Here is a 9,831-nt window from a genome sequence, read left to right as displayed (position 1 = left end):
AGGGTTGTGACAATGTGAAATCCCATTGACAGTCAGATGGGAATTTTTAGTCCAGCATGGCTGGAGAGTTCTGCACACCGTCTAGCTAACCATTATTGTGGTTAATTGTAAATGTTGTTCTTTACTGTCACCTTTCTTGTTGTGTGCTTTAAAGTTTAATAAACATTTTGTTCTTTGAATAGTTTATAAGAAGACTGAAATCTTTCATGACTGTCTTTCACCTCTTTTCTCACAATCTTCCAAATCGCAGAAGCAAGCTGTTAAAAAATCAGCGTTCCAAGTTTCCATTCTGGGATTTGGGATGCCCTTTTGGGAAACATCAGCAAGGTTCATAACAGAGGTTATGGAGATCAGTGGCGCTTCTGTATGTCTGACCGTGGGAGATGAGGAGACTGGAATTTTATATCTACTTAATGCCAGAATTATATCTCCCTGTCCTAGACTTGGTTTCAACAATGAATGAAAAATGATCATTTTAATTACACTAAGCAGCAACAGGTTTACATTGTTACTACTGATTCACCTCCTCTCTCTCCCCCAGGACATTCAGCAGCCTTTGTGATGCACAGGATCAAACAGACAGCACTCAAGTCGACTAGAGGGAAAGGTCCCCGCACGCGGCTGGCTACCAAAGCTGCCTGCAAGAGCGCTCCAGCCACAGGTGGAGTGAAGAAGCCTTTCCAATACCAGCCTGGCACTGCAGGAGATCCACTGCTACCAGAAATCCACTGAGCTGCTGATCCACAAGATGCCCTTCCAGCACCTGGTTGCAGGAGATTGCCAAGGACTTCAAGACCAAGCTGCACTTCCAGAGCTTGGCTCTCATGGCCCTACAGGAGGCCAGCCAGGCTTACCTGGTGGGACTGTTGGAGAACACCATCTACGCCAAGCAAGTCACCATCATGCCCAAAGACATCACACAGGCCCAGTGCCTAAAATGACCTAGACCCACTTGGAAACCCCCACAACAACAAAAGCTCAAACACAGTTACCGGACAATGATTCCTGAGGGTGCACCATCACAGAACTCATACTTATCATGGCTGGAGCACCGGGAGACAGGTACAGTGGGGCTGGAGCACAGCGAGACAGGTACACCGGGGCTGGAGCATGGGTAAACAGGTACACCGGGGCTGGAGCACGGGAAGACAGGTACAGTGGGGCTGGATCACAGGGAGATGGGTACGGCGGGGTTGGGGCATGGGGAGATGGGTACATGGGGGCTGGAGCACGGGGAGACGGGTACAGCGGGGCTGGAGCACGGGGAGGTGGGTACACCGGGGCTGGAGCACGGGGAGACAGGTACAGCGAGGCTGGAGCACAGGGAGACGGGTACAGCGGGGCTGGAGCACAGGGAGACAGGTACAGCGGGGCTGGAGCACGGGGAGACAGGTACAGCGGGGCTGGAGCACGGGGAGACAGGTACAGCGGGGCTGGAGCACAGGGAGACGGGTACGGTGGGGCTGGATCACAGGGAGATGGGTACGGCGGGGTTGGGGCACGGGGAGATGGGTACATGGGGGCTGGAGCACGGGGAGATGGGTACAGCGGGGCTGGAGCACGGGGAGATGGGTACACCGGGGCTGGAGCACGGGGAGACAGGTACAGCGAGGCTGGAGCACGGGGAGACAGGTACAGCAGGAGGGAGCACGGGGAGACGGGTACAGCGGGGCTGGAGCACAGGGAGACAGGTACAGCGGGGCTGGAGCATGGGGAGACGGGTACAGCGGGGCTGGCGAACGTGGAGACAGGTACAGCGGGGCTGAAGAACGAGGAGACAGGTTGCTTGCTGACAGAACTGTCGCCATAGTTGTTGTCCCCCCTTGAGTGCCTATGTGGTGAAAGTGAGGGTGGGGACAGGGAGAGCAGTTTAAGGAGATGATTTGCAGTAGAAAAGAAAGGTAGGGACTATCTTGCTCCTGTAATAGAATGTGGTGAAGGATGACTTGGTTGAAATATAAAATTTTAAAGTTTATTTGTTAGTGTCACAAGTAGGCTGACATTAACACTGAAATGAAATTATTGTGAAAATCCCCTAGTTGCCACACTCCAGCCCCTGAGGAAGAATTCAGAATGACCAATGCACCTAACCAGTACATCTTTCGGAGGAAACCCACGTAGACATGGAGAGAGCGTGGAGACTCTGCAGACAGTGACCCAAGCCGGGAATCGAACCCAGATCCTTGGCGCTATGAGGCAGCAGTGCTAACCACTATAGCACCATGTATATAAGTTCCTAAATGGTCTTGACAAGGTGAGTACGGAAAGGATCATTCCTCCTTAAAAGAGGGTGAGTCCAGAACTAAAAGGCACTGATTTAAAATTTGGGATCACCTGTACAGGATGGAGAAGAGAAGAAATTTTTTCTCTCGGCAGAATTTGCAATTTTGGAACTCAGAAGGCAGCGGCTTCAGGGTCACTGAAGATTTTTAAGGGGGAGGTAGATAGATTCTTGTTTGGCAAGGGAAGGGAATCAAAGGTCATCAGGGGTAGGTTATAATGTAGCACTTGAAAGACAAACAGATCAAATGGTGGAGCAGACCCAAGGAGCCAAATGACCTACTTCTACTCCTATTTTGTATGTTTGGACAGACAGGAACTGATCCCAATAATGTTTCATATGGTCCAGCCAAACCTGCGAGTAAATGTCCAACCAGTTATCCACCACATCCATTCACGTGGAGTAATCTGGCTGATATGTTACAGGATGGCTCAGGGATTGAATGAGAGAAATGCACAGGCTCTCGAATGTGGCATTGGATGTCCTAGGTCCAGAGGTGGAGGAATGTTCTATGCCTGCCCAGGGCAAAGGTGTCCCATTCTATCCCTCTCCCCCCTGCAGCAGCTGCCTCTGTTTTACCTGACCTCAACTCCTCCTCCTGAAGATCAAAGGTGACTCTGAGCCTGCTGCCCATGACTCCTTTAGGGTATCCAATGAAGTACAGTAACAAGCAATTCACTCATCTTAGAGGAAATCCTCAGTAAATTTTCAGAATAAACAGAACAGTGTTGGTGAAGACTTGGCAAACTCTGCAAAAGTCCTTGTTAAACTTCCAGCAGTGAGTGCAGAGTTGACGGTGATATACCTATTAGCAGTGTTCAGAATTCTCGGCAGTGAACTGTTTATTCCCAATGAGCTGGTTTGATGTTTGGAGAAGGGGCTTGGTCAAGCACTCGTCACCAAAACGCTCTGCAGAATCATTAATGAGCACTTGCAAGTGACGAGAATAGCTGTCAGCTGCTTAATTATCCTCTAGATGGCAGTGTCTAGCAACGCCAACATCTCCACATCTCCACTAACACTGGCACCTCCACATCAAGTCTCCAGCAAAACATTCAGCCCCTTTGCTAACACTGAGCTTGCACCACTCATTGGCTAAACCAAGGTCTCAGCTCAAGACCCATCTTCTAACCACCTCGGACAGGTTCTTTTTTATTATTCCATGGAATTTGAGGGTCACTGTATTTGGTACTCATCCCTTAATTTCCCTGAAGGTGAAGGTGGTGGTAAGTTCCTTTCTTGAACTGCTGCAGCGCATGTGGTGCAGGATTTTAACCCAGCCACAACCAAGGAACGGCAGTATAGTTCCAGGTCGTGATGGTGAGCGGATTGGAGGGGAGCTTATAGGTGATCTTACTCAGTGGTGGAGGTTGTGGGTTTGGAAGGTGTTGTTGAAGGAGCGGTGGTGAGTTGCTACAGCGCAGCTTGTAAACGTTACGCACCGCTGCCAGCTGTAGAGAGAGTGAATGGTACAAGGTGGCAGATGGGGGTGCAGCTCAAGTAGGCTGCTTTGTCTTAGTTTGTGTCAAGCTTCTTGAGTGCTTTTCGAGCCACACTCATCCAGTAAATTGGAGAGTGCTCCATCACACTCCTGGCTTGTGCCTTGTAGATGGTGGACAGACTTTGGGGAGTCAGGAGGCGAGTGACTCGCCACAGAGTTCCTAGCCTCTAACTTGCTCCTGTGGTCATTGTATTTACGTGGCTGATCCGGTTCAGTTTCTGGTCAATGGCAGGCCCCAGGAAGTTGATGGGGGATTGAACATTAATAATGTCATTGAATGTCAAAGGGGAATGGTTAGATTCTCTTTTGTTGGGGATGGTCCATTTGGCACTTGTGTGGCATGAATATTATTTGCCGCTTATCAGCCCAAGTTTGAATTTTGTCCATTCTTTCTGCATATGGACACAGACTGCTTCAGTATCTGAAGGGTGGCAAAATGTGCTTAGCCACCCATGTTACTTTACGTCCTCTCCTCCACCTGCAAGTATGGCTCTTTGGTATAGGGAGACAAAAGGCAGGCTTTTATCACACTTGTTCGATATGACCAAACATTACTGGGTGTTTCAATCTAATCATGAAGCTTAGATAATAAGCTAAAGCATGTGCATTTAAAGGCTAGATTCTAATCTTGAAATCTTGCCTACTGGCTGTTTCTGGGTCATTTTGGTTGCTGCGTGATGGAAGGTGCATCAGTACAGGGACTGGAAGATATGTCTATTTTGAGTGTCCTGGTGTTTGGTGGTTTTCCTGGTTTCAAAGAAAACCAAAGCAAAGGGAGATGTACAATGTATGACTGAATTAACACTTCCCATTTTATGGGAAATATTATTGCCCCATGCCCTGTTTTATCAGGGCAGGCACAGCATTGCTGCAATAAATTTGGCTCAACAGCATCATCAGAAGAGCCCATGGCATTCCCTGGCCTTGTGAACTCTGCTTAAAGTTCCTTTTGTCATTTTGTGCCAAATTATAGGGATATGTGGGGCATCACAGAAGAGAAAGGGTGATAGACACCAATTTCCCAGGCCTCTCGAGAAAGGCAAGGCGCCTGCGACCCCACTCATCTTGCCACTGCTAAATGTTCCTTCAGGAAACAGTGGTAATGAATTACAGATCTACATTCCACTCCCTCACACCGTGCAGACATGCCAACTCAATGTAAATGGAGTCATGTTAAAAATTGCCACCGGATTTGCATCATGAATGACATTTGTCTCCGTTGTTAGGTTCAATGTGGTTTTACAATTGACCAATGCCTTGTTAGTTTTTATTATGAGATACACACTCAGCCACTTGGCAAAGATATTAACCCATTAACCGTTAATGTGAGTAAACTTGAAAGGCTTGATTTAATAGAGATAAGCACAGCCACTGTCATTAGATGGCACTGGTTTCTGAATTACTACTCAGCTGACAGAGTTATTATAAAAAAATCATCCTGCCCATTTTGTTGTTTCTGCTGTTGCCCTGGATCATTTTACATCAGCATTTACCTTTAAACTGATTTCCAGTGAGATACCTTTTAACCCCTCTGAACATTGAAAATCAGAAACGTGTCAAATTCAGCTGTCTATTTTTGATGACCTGTCCCAACACTAAACAGTCTTTGAGGTCACACAATTAAAGTCAACAGGAATCGGGGATGGGAACTCACCCGTGTTTGAATTCACACCCAGCACAAAGTGTTTATTAGAGGTCAATTATCTTAATCCCAGGACATCACTGCAGGAGTCCCTCAGGATAGTGTCTGTCCTCGGTCTAACAACATCCAAATGCTTCAATCGCTGTAGTCCTCCAACAACAACCGTGACCAAAATCCCCAGCTTCACATTGGCCGCATTGTCTTCCTAAGTGGGACTCCCTCGCAGTCCCTCCAGCAGCCACTATTTCATTCTGGCACTGCTTAGGTCTACTTAGTTGCCAACCAATTTAATTGGCGCAGCTCACAAGGATGAGAATTCCTGTGCCTGAGGGACAGAATTCCCATTCTCAGCTGGTTAAGGCTACCCCTATACAAACGTATGAAATAGGAACAGAAGCAGGTAGTTCAGTCGTCTGAGCCTGCCTCTATTATCGTATTACTCATCATATGATATTCATCATACAATACGAGGCAGGGAGATAGGGCTGGGGAGGTGGGGGGTGAGGATAGGGCTGGGGAGGTGGGGGGTGGGGCTGGGGTAGGGGGATGGGGGGGCAGGGGGCTGGGGGTTGGTGGTATGGGGGTGTTGGGGGGGTGGGGTGGGGAGTGGGGGTTAGGGTGGGGGTGTGGGGTTGGGCAGGGGGTGCGGGGTGAAGGCGTGAGGGGGTTGGGATGGGGGAAGGGAAGAGAGGGGAGGTTGGGTGTTGGGGGGTGGGTGGGGAGCGGAGGGCGGCGTTGTGGAGGAATGGCGGGGGATGGGGGGATGAGGGGGAGTAGGGAGGGTGAGGGGGAGCGGGGGGCGAGGGGGAGCGAGGGGAGGTGACGGGTAGCAGGGGGGATGGTGGTTGGAGTCCACAAAGGGGTCCCTTGACCTCAGGTGGTATTCTCTGGTTTTGGGGCGAACGCAGTCAGAAAATCCCACCCAAAATCCAGAAAGCAGCAACCAATCAGAGCTGAACAGGTAGGGAACCTGTTGATTTGAAAGAAATACACCAAATTCAAAGTCTCCAATCTAACATAGAGCTCCAATGAAGAGTCATCCAGACTTGAAACGTTGGCTCTACCTCCACAGATGCTGTCAGACCTGCTGAGATTTTCCAACGTTTTCTGTTTTTTGAATCTAACCTTTCTCTTTCACAAATGAAATAATTAAACTGATGCTTTGCAGAACCTTTTAGCTGCCATCTTAGATATTCCACTCAGCTGATCACCAAGAGTGTTGTAACGTAAGTCAATAAGTGAGTTTTGTCAAGAAGCCAATTTTGTATTCATTTCGAATATTCATCTCCTGTGAGATTTAACCTTGTGCAACAACTTGCCGTGCGGTACCTTGTCAAAGGCCTTGCTAAAGTCCATGTAGACAACATCAGCTCCACTGCCCTCATCTACCTTCTTGGTTACCCCTTCAAAAAATTCAATCAAATTTGTGAGACATGATTTTCCACTCATGACGCCATGCTGACTGCCCCTAATCAGTCCTTGTGTCTCTAAATGCCTATGGATCCTGTCTCTCAAAATACCTTCCAACAACTTACCAACAACAGTGTTGAGGCTCACTGGCCTGTTGTTCCCAGGCTTTTCCCTAGAGCCCTTGTTAAGCAAAGGCACAACATTTACCACTTTCCAGTCTTCAGGCATCTCACCTTTGAATAGACGAAGGCAGCACTGATACAGAGTTTAAATGAATTTCTTTTATTGAACAGAACTTAAAATTAAATCAGTCCAAAAGAGAAAAGCTAGAGAGAGAGAGAGACTGTCTTCTTCTGCCAGTCCTGTACTGATCAAAACAGAACTCGAAAACAACTGAACACACAGTTCAGCTTATCTCCTTATTGAAATCGTTTCGCCTATGTTGTCTCCATCTTGGAGAAATAGGCCTGGCCTTGCCGATGTTGTTTATGAAAAACATTGGTTTATAAAAGGCCTGTTTTGCTGGCATTGTACTTTTCAAAAGTGCAGTCAATTTCCAGCTAACTCAGAATGCCCCCTGAGTTTTAAAATGTCGTCAAGTTAAAGCTGGGTGAGTTAATTTTTTTTTTAAGCTTAGCATTTAAATGAAGTCTGTATAAGTGAAGCAAAGTAGACACAACAGCTGCTTTGTGTCAAGCTTCTTGAGTGTTGTTGGAGCCGCAGTCATCCAGTAAATTGGAGAGTATTCTATCACACTCCTGACTTGTGCCTTGTAGATGGTGAACAGGCTTCGGGGAGTTCGGAGGTGAATGACTTGCCACCGGATTCCTAGCCTCTGACTTTCTCTTGTGGCCACAATATTTATGTGGCTGGTCCAGTTCAGTTTCTGTCAATGGCAGCTCCCAGGTTGTTGATGATGGAGGATTGAACATTGGTAATGTCACTGAATGTCAAAGGGAAATGGTTAGATTCTCTTTTGTTGGAGATGCTCCGCTTGGCACTTCGTGGCATGAATATCATTTGCTGCTTATCAGCCCTAGTTTGAATTTTGTCCACATTTTGCTGCGTATGGACACAGACTGCTTCAATATTTGAGGGCTGGCAAAATGTGCAATCGCCAGCGTACGTCCTCATTCTTGGCAGAAGACCCGAAAATGCTTGCAGCCAGTTCCTGTGGCACAGGGAGTGGAGGGAGAATGGGGATGTGATACTGATCTCACTAAGGATTGACCGTATCTATGGAGCGTGGCAACTTTTTGCAAGCTATGTGTGGTATGATTTGTATGGATAGTGTGCAAAACAAAACTTTTTCACTGTATTTCAGTACATTAGACAATAATAACTCAAATCAAATCAAAATCAATCTGCCCTAAGAGAGATTATTTGTCTCTTGGGATTTAAGTTCTGGAATGAAAAAAATCCATGCCCATTTTTCACACAGCTTCTTGTCTGGATCTTGCCAAACCGATTTCCATCCCTGAAACAGCTTTGTAATGTCAAACTTGCAACAATGACATCCTACGTGACTGTTACCACAGGAAACCATCCTTTACTGTCCTTCCAGAACTAACTGTCTGCAAATGTCTCTCCTCCATTGTCCAGCTGGGTGGGACTGTCCTGCGTGTGGTGCTCCCTCCGACTGCAGCCAATGAATCTTTCTCCTCTTGCACCGTCACTTGTGGCTTTCCCCAACAATCTACACTTGGGCCTCCCCGGCATCTCATCTATGTGCTGCCACCGTCCAAAAACACATCTAGTTAAATGTGCTGAAAACAGCCACCTCACCGGCACTGTGGGGCGGCACGGTGGCGCTGTGGTTAGCACTCCTGCCTCACAGCACCAGGGACCCAGGTTTGATTCCTGGCATTCTTTCCTGTCAGTTTAGTATTGCAAAGATGGCAGCATGATTAACCACAGCAGAAATATGTTTAAATCAGGATAGCATCGAGCAGAACGCTGGCACTGTGGGATTTAGAACCTTCACTGAACAGGGCCACAGGAAATTAGCTGACACAGAAGCTGAGGTCATGAGTCAAGGTTTTCAGAACTGACAGAATCTATTTTTGGAAGGGGATTTAAATGACATGTCACATAGGAGCTGTATTAACAGGAAACTGTTAGCTTCAGCAGAAATTCAACTAATTGAAAGTGGACAATAGCCCCAATTTTAACCTAATCCTTATTCCAATGCAACATGAAGTCAGATGGGTGTCAAACAGGCTGAACTCAAATCATTTCACTGCATCGCCAGTGCAACTTCCCACTTGCACACTCCTTGGGGTTAATATGTAGGATATTCCAGTTACAGCCATTATAAACCATTAAACAATCAGATGACACAGCTGTACTTGGTCTTAAGATTAATATTTTTGAAGTGTGGGCCCTTCTAAATGTTAACCTCAGAGGGAAGAGCAGGAGATCTTGCGGCCCATTGGTAGCGTCCTTACCTCTGGACTGGAAGCTCTGGGTTCAAGTCCAACACCAGGACTTGTTGGCCATGGAAGGACCGTTCATAGCATAGTTCGATGGACTGATAATCAATTCAGGAATCCTTCGACCATTTCTCACGCAATTCCCCAAAGGGAAAAAAAAAGTGTGCGGGTATGAATGTAGACTAAAAAAGAGGGAGGAGTGAGTTACACACCTCCCACACTATTAGTGATTATCACTGGAAACAAGTGGGGGACATTCAAGTATGCAGCTTGCCCCTGTTTCCAGGCTGTCTGCTAATGACCATCTTGCCCATTGCTTTTCATCTGATACTGTTAAAAACTATTTCTGCTATTATTGGAAATTCCTTTTCTATTTCTGGTTATTTGATTCCAGGGAGCCCTTTGACCTCTAGGGATTAGGGGATTGACCTCTGTTCCAATATTTACCATATGTCCTTTTAATGCTTAAAGAATAGAGTTGACCTTTGGTTCTGAAACTTCCTAGTTGAGTGACAGACACAGGAAAGCCCAGATTCAATTCCCAGCCGATGATTGAGACGCACAA

The 9,831-nt window shown here is 47.1% G+C and overlaps 1 pseudogene; it reads left to right on the top strand.

Annotated features, from left to right (window-relative positions):
- Positions 1 to 561: 561 nt before the first annotated feature.
- On the top strand, positions 562 to 941 carry LOC145357247 (histone H3, embryonic-like; annotated as a pseudogene).
- The last annotated feature ends 8,890 nt before the right edge of the window (positions 942 to 9,831 follow it).

The sequence above is a fragment of the Carcharhinus amblyrhynchos genome, chromosome 23 (genome assembly GCF_965287045.1).
Source record: "Carcharhinus amblyrhynchos chromosome 23, sCarAmb.v2.hapA, whole genome shotgun sequence".
Lineage (NCBI taxonomy): Eukaryota > Metazoa > Chordata > Chondrichthyes > Carcharhiniformes > Carcharhinidae > Carcharhinus > Carcharhinus amblyrhynchos.
The sequence above is the reverse complement of the archived record's forward strand: the minus strand, read 5'-3'. Positions and strand labels throughout refer to the sequence as shown.